The sequence below is a fragment of the Bubalus kerabau genome, chromosome 17, assembly GCF_029407905.1.
Source record: "Bubalus kerabau isolate K-KA32 ecotype Philippines breed swamp buffalo chromosome 17, PCC_UOA_SB_1v2, whole genome shotgun sequence".
Lineage (NCBI taxonomy): Eukaryota > Metazoa > Chordata > Mammalia > Artiodactyla > Bovidae > Bubalus > Bubalus kerabau.
Genome location: NC_073640.1, coordinates 39,062,935 through 39,079,622, shown reverse-complemented (window position 1 = coordinate 39,079,622; position 16,688 = coordinate 39,062,935). Strand labels below are relative to the sequence as shown.

General features: G+C 38.8%; 1 long non-coding RNA gene across 2 annotated transcripts; it reads right to left on the bottom strand.

The window, feature by feature from the left end:
* Positions 1-3,028: 3,028 nt before the first annotated feature.
* On the bottom strand, positions 3,029-16,355 carry LOC129631875 (uncharacterized). 2 transcript variants are annotated; one of them, XR_008704218.1, is made up of 3 exons: positions 16,217-16,355; positions 7,171-7,464; positions 3,029-3,313 (listed from the first exon to the last, which is right to left on the bottom strand). It is a non-coding gene; the product is annotated as an uncharacterized LOC129631875 (long non-coding RNA). The 2 variants fall into 2 exon arrangements; XR_008704217.1 differs by lacking the exon at positions 3,029-3,313 and adding an exon at positions 4,368-4,575.
* Between the last annotated feature and the right edge of the window lie 333 nt (positions 16,356-16,688).

The following is a 16,688-nucleotide window of genomic DNA, read 5'->3' as shown; positions in this document are numbered from 1 at the left end:
TGAAAAGTATAATTGAATCATTCTGTGTTCTGAGCACTTTCTATATGCCAGACACAGTGCTTAGGGCTCTCATGTTAATACATTATTAACAATAATTCCAGCTACCATTGGCTGATACTTTACCTGGTTCTAGGTAATTGTTTTACAAAAGTATTGCATTTAGGGACTTCCCTGGCAGTACATTGGTTAAGACACCATGGTCCCAATGCAAGGGGCATGGGTTCGATCCCTGGTTGGTGAACTAAGATCCCCCATGTCCCACAGTGTAGCCAAAATAGAAAAAAAAATTTTTTTCTAAAAAAAGTATCATCTCTAATTTATAGATGAGGAAGCTGAGACTGAGAGAAGCTAACCTGTAGAGGTTAGGTTCAAAATCAGACAGAGCTGAGGTTCAAAATCAGGTTTGTCTCACTGCAGAACCCATGCCTTTAACCACTGCTGGACACACTGTGGGTAATTAATTCGCTCTGTCAGCCCAAACTCCCATGATCAGTATTAAGCACCAACAGTGCCCTGTCCTGTGACCAGCGCATGACTGAGCAGTGCCACACGTGATAGGCTGGAATCATCTGTGGTCTAACTGGTCTCAGTGTCAGGCCATGACACTTGCTCACATGAGGTGTTCTGCAGTAACATCTCCCTTAGGGAAATTAGTGTGCATGTTTTCATAAAAGCTTTTTACAAAATAACAGCTTTGAAATGTAATGTATCTATCATACAATTCCCCAATTTAAAGTGTACAATTCAGGGGCTTCCATGGCAGTCCAGTGGTTGGGAAATGAAGCTTTCATTGCTGGGGCCTGGGTTTGATCCCTGGTCCAGGAACTAGGATCCTGCAAGTCGTATGGCATGGCCAATAAAAGGTTTCAAAATAGATCAATAAAGTGCACAATCAAATATTTTTTGTATAGTTACAGACTTGAACAATCATCACCATGATCAATTTTAGAATAGTTTCATCACCCCAAAAAGAAGTTTTAAACGCTTTAGTAGTTATTCCTCATTTTCTCCCAAAGTCCCCATTACTGAGCAACTGCCAATCTGCTTCTGTCTCTACAGATTTGCCTATTCTGAGTATTTCACCTAAATGGAATTATACAGTATGTGGTCTTTAGTGACTGGCTTCTTTCACTTTGAACAATGTTTTCAAGGTTCATCCATGTTGTAGCATGTGCCAGTACCTAATTACTTTTTATTTTCAAGTAATATTCCATTGTGTGGATATACCATATTTTGTTTATACATTCATCATTTGATGGACACTTATTGGCTATTGTGAATAATGCTGCTATGAATATACAGAGAAGTTTTTAGGTGGACATATGTTCTCAATTTTCATGCTTCATTTTTTACATGGCATTACTTTTTTTAATGCAATCTTTGTCCTTGTCCAATTCAACCTCTTACAACTTAAAATGCTCAAGAACATGGATAAAGAAATGGCAACCCACTCCAGTTTTCTTGCCTGGAAGATCCCATGGACAGAGGAGCCTGGCAGGCTACAGTCCACGGGACTGAAAAGAGTCAGACAACAACTGAATAACTGAGCCGGAATGAAAGGTGTTAACAGCCTAATCCCTGGAACCTGTTACTTTTCAAGGCACAAAGGATTTTGCAGATGTGATTAAATTAAGGATATTAATTTAAGAGAAGGTAAGATTATCCTTCACTCAGTAGTAGCCACAGGACTGGAAAAGGTCAATTTTCATTCCAATCCCAAAGAAAGGCAATGCCAAAGAATGCTCAAACTACTACACTATTGCACTCATCTCACACTCTAGCAAGGTAATGTTCAAAATTCTCCAAGCCAGCCTTCCAGATGTTCAAGCTGGGTTTAGAAAAGGCAGAGGAACCAGAGCTCAAATTGCCAACATCCGTTGGATCTTCGACAAAGGAAGAGAATTCCAGAAAAACATCTACTTCTGCTTTATTGACTATCTCAAAGCCTTTGACTGTGTGGATCACAACAAACTCTGGTAAATTCTTCAAGATTTGGGAATACCAGACCACCTGACCTGCCTCCTGAGAAATCTGTACACAGGTCAGGAAACAACAGAACTGGACATGGAACAACAGACTGGTTCCAAATAGGGAAAGGAGTACATCAAAGATGTATATTGTCACCCTGCTTATTTACCTTATACGCAGAGTACATCATGAGAAACACTGGGCTGGATGAAGCACAAGCTGGAATCAAGATTGCTGGGAGAAATATCAATAACTTCGGATATGCAGATGACACCACCCTTATGGCAGAAAGCGAAGAAGAACTAAAAAGCCTCTTGATGAAAGTGAAAGAGGAGAGGGAAAAAGTCGGCTTAAAACTCGACATTCAGAAAACTAAGATCATGGCATCTGGTCCCATCACTTCATGGCAAACAGATGGGGAAACAATGGAAACAGTGACAGACTTTATTTTTTTGGGCTCCAAAATCACTTCAGATGGTGACTGCAGCCATGAAATTAAAAGATGCTTGCTCTTTGGAAGAAAAGTTATGACCAACCTAGACAGCATATTAAAAAGAAGAGACATTACTTTGCCAACAAATGTCCATCTAGTCAAAGCTATGGTTTTTCCAGTAGTTATATATGGATGTGAGAGTTGGACTATAAAGAAAGCTGAGCACCAAAGAATTGAGGCTTTTGAACTGTGGTATTGGTGAAGACTCTTGAGAGTTCCTTGGACTGAAAGGAGAACCAACTAGTCTATCCTAAAGGAAATCAGTCCTGAATATTCATGGGAACGACTGATACTGAAGCTGAAACTCCAATACTTTGGCCACCTGATGTGAAGAACTGACTCACTGGAAAAGACCCTGATGCTGGGAAAGATTGAAGGCAGGAGAAGAAGGGGACTATAGAGGATGAGATGGTTGGATGGGATCAATGACTCAATGGACATGAGTTTGGGTAAACTCCAGGAGTTGGTGATGGACAGGGAGGTCTGGTGTGCTGTAGTCCATGGAGTCGTAAAGTCGGACACGACTGAGTGACTGAACTGAACTGAAGATTATTTTGGATTATCTGAGTCAGCCCAATGTCATCAAAAAGTCTGTATTCATGAAAGAGGGAGGGCCAGAGATGGAGAAGGAGATATGACGATAGAAGCCCTGTGATGCCCCGTGAGGAAGGCTCAATCATCGCTTGCTTTGAGGATGGAAGGATGTCATCCTCAGAGAATGTGGGCAGCCTCCAGATGCTGGACAAAGTAAGGGGATACGTTCTCCCGGACAGCTTCCCTGGTAAAAAGGCAGCCCTGTCAACACCTTGATTTTAGCCCAGTGACACGTTTTGGGACTTCAGATCTTCTGAACTGTAAGATAATACATTTGTTCTAAGTCACCAGGTTTGTAGTCATTTGTTACAACAGCAATAGAAAAGTAAGACAATACACTTCTGCTTTCATTCCTTCAGCAAAACTGTTATCAAACACCTTCTATGTGATAGGTAATAGGCACAGGAGACTCTGGAATGAATAACCAGATGATGTCCCTGTCCTCATGGAGTTTATGTTCTAATGGGAGAAAGTAGATACAAAACAAACAAAAATGTAGTATGTTAGGTCGTGTTAAATGCTGTGGAGGAGGGTGAGAGCGTTAGAAACTGATGGAGCTCAGGGTTGGGTGGAGATGGAGGAGTGGGCAATAAAGGAACATCTGAGCAGACATAAGAAGTGAGTCCATTAAGTCTCTGGGGGAGACCATTTTACACAGAGGGGAGCAAGTGCAAAGGCCTGGAGATAGGAAGGCACTTGGTGTGTTTAAGGGACAGCAAAGAGACCACAGTGGCTGAAAACGGGTGAACCAGGGGTAGAGATGCAGAGTGCGATTACAGATACGGGCAAGAGAAGAGGGCCAAATCATGTGGGGTCTTGAAGCCTTAGTAAGGATTTTAACTTTTACTCTGACCAAAATGTGAAGTCCCTGGAGGCTTCTGAGCAGAAGAATGATGGGATATGACTTAAACTCTAAAAGGATCGCTCACTGCCGACTGGAGAACACAGTGGAGCCAGGAGGGCAGCAGAGAGACCAACATGGAGGCCCCAGCAGTAATCCAGGAAAGAGATGATGCAGTTCGGCCCACTGTGATAGCAATGGAGTTGGTAAGGATAGGAGTCAGGATATATTTTGGAGATGATAATACATAATTTGCTGAAAGAGCAGATGTGAGTGTGAGAAAAAGGGAGGAGTCAAGGAACTCCACATTTTTTGGCCTAAGCAACTGGAAGAATAGAGGTAATATCTAGAGAGATGAAGGCTGTGAGAAGAAGGTATATTGGGAAGACTGGTGTTTCAGTTACCTATTGGAACAAAAATAAATCGCCCAAATGTATTAGGTTAACAATGATTTATGATTTCTCTTGACTACTGGGTTGGCAGTCTGGCTGTTCTTCAGCTGATCTAGCCTGGGTTGAGTCAAGTGGTTATCTGATAGCCCATGTGGGGCTAGATGGTCCAAGACGGCCTCCCCAACATGGCTGGATCCAGAGCCAGCTGCTGGATGGGCTGCCTCACTCAGCTTTCCACATGGGCTCTCATTTTTAGTGAGGTGAGTCTGGATTCTTTTCCACGGTGGCTGCAGGATTCCAGAATGAGAAAGTAAAAGCTTCTTATGTCCTAGGTTCTGAAATTTCTACTCCATCACTTTCTACTGATAAAAGCAAAATACAAGGCCAGCCCAGGTTTGGGGACAGGGTAGGGATGTGTGTGAAGAAATTAATGCTCACATTGCAAACAGGCATGGACACAAGGGTGGGGTGATTCACCAGGACAATTCTTATACCAGTTACTACAATGAGGAATTGGTTTGTGGGCACATTAAGTCTGAGATACCTCATAGACATCTGGGTGGAGATGTTAAGTAGGCTGTTGGATACATGAGTCTGGAGTAGAGGAGAAGGGTTTAGGGAGAGCATATATTTGGGAATAATCCTATAGTAATTAAATCCACAAAACTGTAGGAGAAAACCGAGAGAGAGAGAGAGAGAGAGAGAGAGAGAGAGAGAGAGAGAGAGAGTATAGACAGAGAAAATGGTTTAAAAAAGGAGTCCTAAAAAAAAACACAACTGAGTCCTGATGCACTTCAACGTTAACAGGCTGGGTTGACGAGGAGAGATCAACAAAGTTGACTAAAAAGGTAAGAGGAAATGCAGGAGAGAATGTCATTCTGGAATTAAGGAAAGAAATTTTTGTAAGGAGCAAGGAGGAGTCAAATTCTGCAGCTGACAGATTGAGCAAGGCTAGGGACTGATAAATGACTGTTCAGTTTCCTACAGTGGAAATCACTGGCGAGCTTTATGAGAGACATTCTGGTTGTCCACTGAGGCAAAAACTTGATGGGAGTTGGTAAAAGAAAGGATGGGACAAATGGAGACAGATGTTCAGACCAGTTTTTCAGGACTTCCACTGGGAAAGGGAGCAGAGAAATGACGTAACAGCAAAAGGGAGATTTAGGTCAAGATAGAATTTTCCCCCCAATATTTTATTAATGAAAAATTTCAAACACCAAAGGGTTGAAAGAATTTTACACTGAACAAGTAGAGCCACCACTTTGATTCTTCTGCCCACATTTTCCTAGACTTGCTTTATCACATATATGTCCATCTATCTGCCCATCCCCAAAATAGGTTTTTAATTTTTTTTTTAACATTGACACATTATAGCAAGACTGAAGGTTTCTGGGAAAATCCAGTGGGTGGAACAAATTGATGAGGCAAGAGCAAGTCGGGGGAAAGATTATGAGTACAATGGGCTGGGTGGGAAAGAGAGGCTGCGATTGAGTGCTAAGAAAGGGGTTGGCTTTCAAAAAGGAGCACAGACAGACTAGCCATCATTACAGGAATGAAGATGAAGCACGGATGCCAGAAGGTAGGTGCGTGCAAGTGTGGGAGCTTGTGGAAGTTCTCTCCTAATGAAGTCATCCATTGAGAGTGAACACAGTGGGCGGAGAAAGAGTTGTAAATTAGAAGAGAAAGGAAAGAGGTGTGCAATAATCTAGAAGAGTGGGAGGCTGATTTGTCTCAGAAATACAGGAAGAATGCCAAGCAACCCCGGGGGTCCATCGGAAGTTAATGGTCAGGCATTTGAAATGAGACAACACGGCTTTAAGTTTTCCTCAGCCTTGTTCAGGTGCATGGGTACAGGTGCAATCCAAGAGTTAGATGTAATAAATTTTTTTCCCACGTGAGTATAGCAGAGGGGTAGAGAAGTTGAGGATGTACACGCAAGTATGACAATAATACTGGAACATGGAATTAAAGCCACACAAAGAGGGAAGTGAGGAAATGATAAGGGTAACAGACAAGGGAAAAGTGGTGGGATAAATGCACTTCAGGTCTCAAAAGAGTCAGAGGATATAGATAGAGTTTTGAGTCGCAATTAGTGAGCAGGATGCTGGAAACTGAGATTATGGAGGGGCTGAAATTATTGGAATGATAAGGTCAAGGCCATGTTCATGGGAGTGAGTGACTGAGGTGAGGTGTAGAGGACAGAGTATTAGGGGAAAAGAGATCAGGGAACTGAGCAGTTTTTAAAAACAGCTTTCCTGAGATAAACCTCTCATACACTTTGCCCATTGAAAGTGTAAAATTCAATGGTTTTTAGCATACTCAAAGTTGTGAGAATCCATCACTAAAATCAATCTTAAAAACATTTCTTATTACTTTCTAAAGAAACCCATACCTTTTTGCCATCAACTCCTATCTCTCCACATTTCCCAGCCCTAGGCAACCACTACTCTACCTACAGTATCTATGAATTTGCCTCTGGACATTTGACACCAATGGAATCTTATAATATGTGGTCCTCTATGACTGGTTTCTTTCACTTGGCAGGATATATTTGAGAGTCATCCTCTTTGTTAATATTGGAATGACTAAAAAGTTATGACTGTTGGTGTTGGAGAAAAGGACAGTGATCCAGAAGTTAAAAAACCCTCAAGGAAAGGGAAGTGACCCAGTGTCTGCAGAAGTCTGCTGTAAGGAGGGGAAGAAGATGGTACAGTTTGATGAAATCAGAGTCGGCGCAAAGAAAGAACAGTTTACTCCAGGGAGTCCAGTGAGAGAAGATGATAAGGCTGGCTACAAGGTACCAGAACCAGAGGTCAAAAACCAAAGTTGTGCACCCGGGATCCCATGCTGCCTCATGCTGCCGCTCCCTTCCCTCACCTCACCTGCCACAGCCTCCGGAGCTCCCACACTCCATAGCCTTTCCTTTCACGCATGTTATGTTGCTGTCTGATTGACTTCATCACCAGGTCCTACATTCCCAGGACAGGGAATGAGATGGGCTCAACGCAGTCCGAGAGTTGGTGTCCCCCTGGATCTGTTCTTCACTCCCGGTTCAGTCAGTCCTGGCCTGAGTGGTTACGGTGGGGTCATAAGACAACACGGCAGCTCAGGCAGTGGGTTGAGAGCCTCTCAGAACCGACATGACTGAGAAGAGGAGGAGCAGCCTCACGGGATCCCTGAGGAAGGCACCAGAGAAGAAGGCAGGGCAGCTGTGCTTATGTTCAGGGCACTGCTGCCCCTGTGGTGGAGCTTCAGGCTAATGCCACCTGTGGGCTGTCCCAGCCTGGGGAGCAATTTCTGGCTGTCCCACACCTCCCCAACCCTCCCCAATAAACCCTCACTTTTCAGCAGGCAGGAGTCAGCCCTGCTGCTGGAGGAAGCCTGACTAACACACTCTCTTCTCACAAACCAGTGCTGGAGGATTTGCTGAGGCCTCTTCCTCTCATTTCACAGAAACTTCGGGAGACAGAAATTTTATTAAAAGAGGTCAGTCCAACCACAACCCTGCCAATGCCCTGAGCTGATCTGCAGGGAAGAGAGAAGGGAAATAAGAACAAAGGAAAGAACTCTCTGAATTTGAAGGGAAGGGGAGTTGAAGGTTATTTTATTTTTAGAAAGTATTATGATTAAAATAAATAAATAAACATACAGAGACAAACAACACAATTATTGAAATTAAAAATACTCTAGAAGGAATCAATAGCAGAATATCTGAAGCAGAAGAACAAATCAGTGAGCTGGAAGATAAAATGGTGGAAATAAATTCTGAAGAGCAGAATAAAGTAAAAAGAATGAAAAGAACTGAGGATAGTCTCAGAGACCTCTGAGACAATATCAAACGCACCAACATTCGAACTATATGGGTCCCAGAAGAAGAGAAAAAGAAAGGGTATGAGGAAATTTTTGAAGAGATTATAGTTGAAAATTTCCCCAACATGGACAAGGAAATAGTCCATCAACTTCAAGAGGTACAAAGAGTCCCATAAAGGATAAACCCAAGGAGAAACATGCCAAAACACATACTAAGCAAACTAACAAAGACTAAACAAACACAAAGGAAGAATATTAAAAGCAGCAAGGGAGAAGCAACAAGTAACATACAAGGGAAACCCCATATGCTTAACAGCTGATCTTTCAGCAGAAACTCTGCAGGCCAGAAGGGAATGGCAAGATATATTTCAAGTACTGCAAGGGAAAAATCTATAACCAAGAATACTGTGCCTGGGAAGGATCTCATTCAAAATTGATGGAGAAATAAAAAGCTTTTCAGACAAGCAAAGTTAAGAGAATTCAGTACCACCTAACCAGCTTTAAAACAAATGTTAAAGGGACTTACATAGTCAAGAAATACAAAAGAAGAAAAAAGATCTACAAAATCAACCCCAAATAATTAAGAAAATGACAATAGGAACATATATATTAATAATTACTTTAAATGTAAATGGATTAAATGCTCCAACCAAAAGACACAGATTGGCTGAATGGATACAAAAACAAGACCCATATATACGCTGTCTACAAGAAACCTACTTCAGACCTCAAGACACATATAGACTTTCCATGCAAATGGGAAGCAAAAGAAAGCTGGAGTAGCAATCCTCATATCAGACAAAATAGACCTTAAAATAAAGAAGACTACAAGAGATAAAGAAGGACACTACATAATGATCAAGGGATCAATCCAAGAGGAAGACGTAACAATTGTAAATATCTATGCACCCAACCTCAATACATAAGACAAACACTAACAGACATAAAAGGAGAAATTGACAGTAACACAATAATAGTAGGAGACTTTAATACCCCACTCACACTAATGGACACATCATCAAAACAGAAAATTAATAAGGAAATATAAGTCTTAAATGATACATTAGATGAGATGGATCTTATCGATATCTTCAGGACATTGCATCCAAATGCAGAAGAATACACCTTCTTCTCAAGTGCACATGGAACATTCTCCAGAATAGACCACATCTCAGGTCAAAAATCAAAACTCAGTAAATTTAAGAAAACTGAAATTGTATCAAGCATCTTCTCTAACCACAATTCTATGAGACTACATATCAATTACAAGAAAAAAACTGTAAGAAACACATGGAGATTAAACAACACATTTCTAAATAACCAACAGGTTACTGGATAAATCAAAAGGGAAATAAAAAAATTTCTAGAAACAAATGACAATGAAAACATGACAACTCAAAACCTATGGGATGCAGCAAAAGCAGTTCTAAGAGGGAATTTATAGCAATACAATCCTACAAGAAGCAAGAAAAACATCAAATAGACAACCTAACTTTACACCTGAAACAACTGGAAAAAGAAGAAGAAAAAAAACCTCAAAATTAGTAGAAGGAAAGAAATCATAAAGATCTGAACAAAAAGAAATGAAAGAATCCATAGTAAAGATTAGTAAAACTAAAAGCTGGTTCTTAGAGAAGATAAACAAAATTGACAAGCCTTTAGCCAGACTCATCAAGAGAAAAAGAGAAGAATCAAATCAACAAAATTAGAAATGAAAAAGGAGAGGTTACAACAGACAATGCAGAAATACAAAGGATTATAAAAGACTATTATGAATAGCTATATGGCAATAAAATGGACAACCTGGAAGAAATGGGCAGATTCTTAGAAAAGTTCAATCTTCCAAGACTGAACCAGGAAGAAACAGAAATTATCAACAACCCAATTACAAGCACTGAAATTGAAGCTGTGATCAAAAATCTCCCCCAAAAAACAAAAGCCCAGGACCAGATGGCTTCACAGGAGAATTCTATCAAACATTTAGAGAAGAGCTAATGCCTATCCTTCTAAAACTCTTTCAAAAAACTGCAGAGGAAGGAACACTTCCAAACTCATTCTACAAGGCCACCATAACCCTGATACCAAAACCAGAAAAAGACAACACACAAAAAGAAAACTACAGGCCAATATCACTGATGAACATAGGTGCAAAAATCCTCAACAGAATTTCAGCAAACAGAATTCAGCAACACATCAAAAAGCTCATACACCATGATCAAGTTGGGTTTATTCCAGGAATGAAAGGAGTCTTCAATATACGCAAATCAATCAGTGTGATGCACCATTTTAACAAATTGAAAGATAAAATCATTTGATAATCTCAATAGATGCAGAAAAAGACTTTGACAAAATTCAGCACCCATTTATGATTAAAACTCTTCAAAAAAGGGCACAGAAGGAATCTACCTCAACATAGTAAAAGCCATATATGATAAGCCTACAGCAAACATTATACTCAATGGTGAAAAACTGAAAGCATTCCCCCTAAGATCAGGAACAAGACAAGAGTGTCCACTTTCACCACTGTTATTCAACATAGTTCTGGAAGTCCTAGCTACAGAAATCAGAGAAGAAAAAAAAAAAAAAAAAAGGAGTCCAGATTGGAAAAGAAGTAAAGCTATCACTGTTTGCAGATGACATGATACTGTACATAGAAACCCCTAAAGATAATATCAGAAAATTACTAGAGCTAATCAGTGAATTTAGCAAAGTTGCAGGATACAAAATCCACAGAAATCACTTGCATTTCTACATACTAACAATGAAAAATCGGAAAGAGAAATCAAGGAATCAATCCCATTCACCACTGCAACAAAAAGAATTAAATATCCAAGAATAAACTAACCTAAGGAGACAAAAGAACTGTACACAGAAAATTATAAGACTCTAATGAAAGAAATCAAAAGTGACAAAAACAGATGGAGAGATATTCCATGTTCTTGACTAGGAAGAATCAATATTATGAAAATGACTATACTACCAAACGCAATCTACAGATTCAATGCAATCCCTATCAAACTACCAATGGCATTTTTCACAGAACTAGAACAAAAAATTTCACAATTCATAAGGAAACACAAAAGATTCCCAAACAGCCAAAGCAGTCTTAAGAAAGAAGAATGGAGCTGGAGGAATCAACCTTCCTGACTTCAGATTATACTACAAAGCTACAGTCATCAAGACAGTTTGGCACTGGCACAAAAACAGAAATATACACCAATGGAACAAGATAGAAAGCCCAGAAATAAACCCATGCACCTATGGGTACCTTATTTTTGACAAAGGAGGGCAAGAATATACAATGGGGCAAAGACACCTCTTCAATAAATGGTGCTGGGAAAACTGGACAGCTACATGTACAAGAATGAAATTAGAACCCTTCCTAACACCATACACGAAGATAAACTCAAAATGAACTCAAGACCTAAATGGAAGACCAGAAACTTTAAAACTCTTAGAGGAAAACATAGGCAGAACACTCAATGACATAAATCAAAGCAAGATCCTCTTTTACCCACCTCTTTTTTCCACCTAGAGTAATGGAAATAAAAACAAAAGTAAACAAGTGGGACCTGGTTAAACTTAAAAGCTTTTGTACAGCAAAGGAAACTATAAGCAAGGTGAAAAGACAACCCTCAGAATGGGAGAAAATAATAGCAATGGAAACAACTGACAAAGGATTAATTTCCAAAATATACAAGCAACTCATACAACTCAAAGCCAGAGAAACAAACAACCCAATTGAAAAGTGGCAAAAAGACCTAAACAGACATTTCTCCAAAGCAGACATACAGATGGCTAACAAACACATGAAAAGATGCTCAACATCGCTCATTATTAGAGAAATGCAAATCAAAACTAAAATGAGATATCACCTCACACAGGTCAGAATGGACATCATCAAAAAGTCTACAAACAATAAATGCTGGAGAGGGTGTGGGAAAAGGGAACACTCTTGCACTGTTGGTGGGAATGTAAATTGATACAGCCACTATGGAAGATGGTATGGAGATTCCTTAAAAAGGCAAAAATACAATTTAATGAGACAAAGCAAGCATCAGAGCCTGATTCAGACTCAGACATGATAGGGATGTTGCAATTATCAGACCAGGAATTTACAACAATTATGCTAAGGGCTCCAATGGATAAAGTAGACAGCATGTGAGAAAGATGGGCAACATAAACAGAGAGCTGGAAATTCTAAGAAAGAACAAAACAGAAATGCAAGAGATCAAAAACACTGCAACAAAAATGAAGAATGCCTTTGGTGGGCGTATTAGTAGGCTGGACACAGTTGAGGAAAGAATCCCTGAGCCTGAAGATATTTCAGTAGTAACCTCCAAAACTGAAAAATCAAACAATGAGAAAACAGAATGTAATAATGAAGAACTGTGGGACAGTTACAAAAGGTGTCACATATGCGTAATGGGAATATCAGAAAGAGATGAGAAAAATGAACAGAAAATATTTGAAACAATAATGATGGAGAATTCCCTCAAATTAATGTCAAGACACCAAACCACAGAACCAGTAAGCTCACATAATATCAAATAGGATAAATGTTGCCCTACTCCCACACTTCACTAGGCATATCATTTTCAAACTATGGGAAGTCAAAAAAAGAAAAATCCTGAAAGAAGAAAGAAGGGGGGAAATTACCTATAGAGGCTCAATTAGAAACCATTTAAACAAGAAAAAAGCGGAGTGAAATTGCTAAACTGTTGAGAGAGAAATTCCACCAACTCAGAATTCTATACCTTGTGAAATTATCCTTCAAAAGGAAAGGAGAAATACAGATTTTCTCAGACAAAAATCTAGAGAATTTGTTGCCAATACATCTAACTATATGTTGTCTATAAGAAACCCACTTTAAATGTAAAGACACATATAGATTAAAAGTAAATGGATGGAGAAAGATATACCATACTGACACTAATCAAAAGAAAGCAGTGGCAGCTATACTGATTTTGGACTTCAGAGCAAGGATAGTTATCAGGGATAAAGAGGGGCATTGAATAATGACAAAAGGGTCAATTCTCCAAGAAGACATAACAGTCCTTACCATGTAGATGCCTAACCACAGAGCATCAAAATATGTGAGGCAAAAACTTATAGAACTGTAAGGAGAAATAGATGAATCCACTATTACAGCTGGAAACTTCAACAATCCTCTATCAGAAATAGAGAGATCCAGCAGGCAGAAAATCAGTAAGGACATAAACTCAACAACACCATCAATCACCATCAATATAGACTACTTCACCCTCCAACAGCAGAATATATATTCTTCTCAAGCCCATATGAAACATTCACCAAGACAAACCACATTCCAGGCTATAAAATATATCTTACTAAAATTAAAAGGACAGAAATCATACAATGTCTGCTTTCAGACTTCATGGAACTAAACACAAAATCAATAACAGAGAGATAGCTGGAAAATCCCCAAGTACTTGAAGAAAAAACAGTACACTTCTAAATAACACACAGGTCAAAATTCAAGATAAATTTTAAAACATTTTGAACTAAATGAAAATACAATTTATCAAAAGGTGTGGGATGCAGCAAAATTCATGTTTAAAGGGAACTTGTAGCACTGAATCATGTATTAGGAACTTGGAGCACTGAATCATCCATTAGAAAAGAAGATTTCACTTCAATCATCTAAGCTTTCACCATAGGAAACCAGAAAAATAAGAGGAAATTATTTCCTTTTCTTTCGGCCATGCCATGCTACATGTGGGATCTTACTTTCCCAACCTGGGATTGAACATGTCCCCTGCAATGGAAGTGTGGTGTCTTAACCACTGGACCACCAGGGAACTCCCTAAGAGAAAATAAAACTCAAAATCAGGATGAGAAAAGAAATGGTAATTAGGGCAGAAATCAATGAAATTAAAAACTGCAAACCAATAAAGAAAATCAACAAAACTAAAAGCTGGTACTTCGAAAAGATCAACAAAATCAGTAAACCTTTAGCTAGACTAAGGGAAAAAAAGAGAGATAAAAATTTCTAATATTAGAAATGAAAGAGGGAATATCACTATAGATCCCCAGGACATTAAAAATAATCAAGGTATACTATGAACAACTCAATGTCCACAAATATGATAACCCAAATGAAATGGACCAATTTTCTGAAAGATACAATCTGTCAAAACTCACACAAGAAGAAGCAGACAATCTAAATAGACTTGTATCAGTTCAAAAAATTGAGTAAATGATGAATAACCTTTCAAAACAAAAAGCATCAGACCCAGATGGATTCACTACTGAATTCTACCAAACGTTTAAGGAAAAAATTATACCAGTTCACTACAATCTCCCTCAGAAGATCAAAGCAAAGCGAATACTTCCTAACTCATTCTATGAAAACAGTATTAATCTAATACCAAAACCAAACAAAGACATTAAAGAAAAGTACAGAACAATATCTCTTATGAACACAGATGCAAAAATCCTCAACAGAACAATAGCAAATTGAATCAAATAATGTATAAAAATTATACATCATGACCAATTGGGATTTATCTCAGGTATACAAGGCTGGTTCAACATTTGAAAATCAATGTAATTCATCACATCAACTGGTTAAAGACGAAAAATCATATGATAATATCAATAGATGCTGAAAAAGCATTTGACAAAGTTCAACACAAATTCATGATAAAAGTTCTCTGTAAACTAGGAATAGTGGGGAACTTTTTCAACTGAATAAATAATTATCTACAAACCTCCTGAAGTTAACATCATGCTTCATGGTAAGAAACTTGAGGTTTTCCCACTAAGATCAGGGACAAGGTAAATGTCCCCTCTTACCACTGCTTTTCAACATCATACTAGAAGTCCTAAATAATGGACTAAGGTCAAAAAAAGGAAATAAAAAGGATGCATACTGAGAAGAAAGAAATAAAACTGTCTTTGTTTACAGATGACACTATCATCTATGTAGAGAATTAGAAAGAATCAAGCAAAAAATTCTGGAAATAATAAGTGATTATAGCAAGGCTGCAGGGCACATGGTTATTATTTTTTAAAAAGAAAATCACTTTCTAATATATTAGCAATAAACAAGTAGAATTTGAAATTAAAATCACAATACCACTTACATTAGTATCCCTCAAAATGAAATACTTAGGTATGAGTCTAACAAAATAGTACAAGGTCTAAATGAGGAAAACTACACAATTCTGATGAAGGAAATCAAAGTTAATAAATGGAGAGAAGTTACATGTCCATGGATAGAAAGATTCAATACTGTCAAAGTGTCAGTTCTTCCCAACTTGATCACTAAATTCAATGCAACCCTTATCAAAATCCCAGCAACTTATTTTGTGAACACTAACAAACCTCTCTAGAGTTTATATGGAGAGGCAAAAGACCCAGGACGGCCAACACAATACTGAAGGAAAAGAACAAAGTTAGAGGACTGACACTACCCTACTTAAAGATTTATTATTAACCTGCAGTAATCAAGACAGTGTGGTACTAGCAAAAGCACAGACAAATAGATCAATAGAACAGAACAGAGAGCCCAGAAATACACCCACAGAAATACAGTCAACCAATCTTTGACAGAAGAGAAAAAAAATACAATGGAGAGTAATAGTCTTTTCAACAAATAATGCCAGAACAACTGAACAGTCACATGGAAAAAAAAAAAGCATATAGATACAGACTTACACTGCTCACAAAAATTAACTCAAAATAGATCACAGACCGTAAGATAAAACACAAAACTATAAAAACTAGTAGAAGATAACATATGAGAAAATCTAGATGACCTTGGGTTTGGCAATGACTTTTTAGATACAACACCAAAAGCACAATCTCTGAAAGAAAGAACTAATTAGCTGGAGACTTCATTAAAATTAAAAACTTCTGCTCTGTAAAAGACACCTTTAAGAAAATGAAAAGACAAGTCACAGACTGTGTTTGCAAAAGATGTATCTGATAAAGGACTGTTAACGAAAACACACTTAAATTTCAACAACAAGAAAACAAATAACCCAATTAAGAAAAGCACAAAAGATCCAAGAAGACAGAAAGTAAGCATATGAAAAGACACTCCACATCATGTCATGAGGGAAACGCAAGTTAAAACAATGAAATACACACCTATTAAAATGGCCAAAATCCAGAATGCTGTAACACTAACTGCTGACAAGGAGCAACAGGAATTCTCATTCATTGCAGGTGGAACCCTATAGGCAGGGAAGTCTGGGAAGTGTAGGACTTAGCTTTCCTACATCAACAACTAGAAGAGGGTGAATGACCCAGGTGGAGAGAGCCAATCCACAGTATTCACTTCACCCTCTACAGAGGCGTTACCAAATTTCACTCCCAGCAACACAGGATCTTAGCAATACTTTGAGCTTTGCCAATTCAGTAAATGAAAAACATCACCTTATTGTTTCAATCAGCACTTCTTCCCAGGTGGCTTACTGGTAAAGAATCTGCCAGCCAACACAGGAGACAGCTGGTTTGATCCCTGGGTCGGGAAGATTCCCTGGAGGAGGAAATGGCAACCCACTCCAGTATTCTTGCCTGGATAATCCCACAGACCAGAGGAGCCCGGTGGGCTACAGCC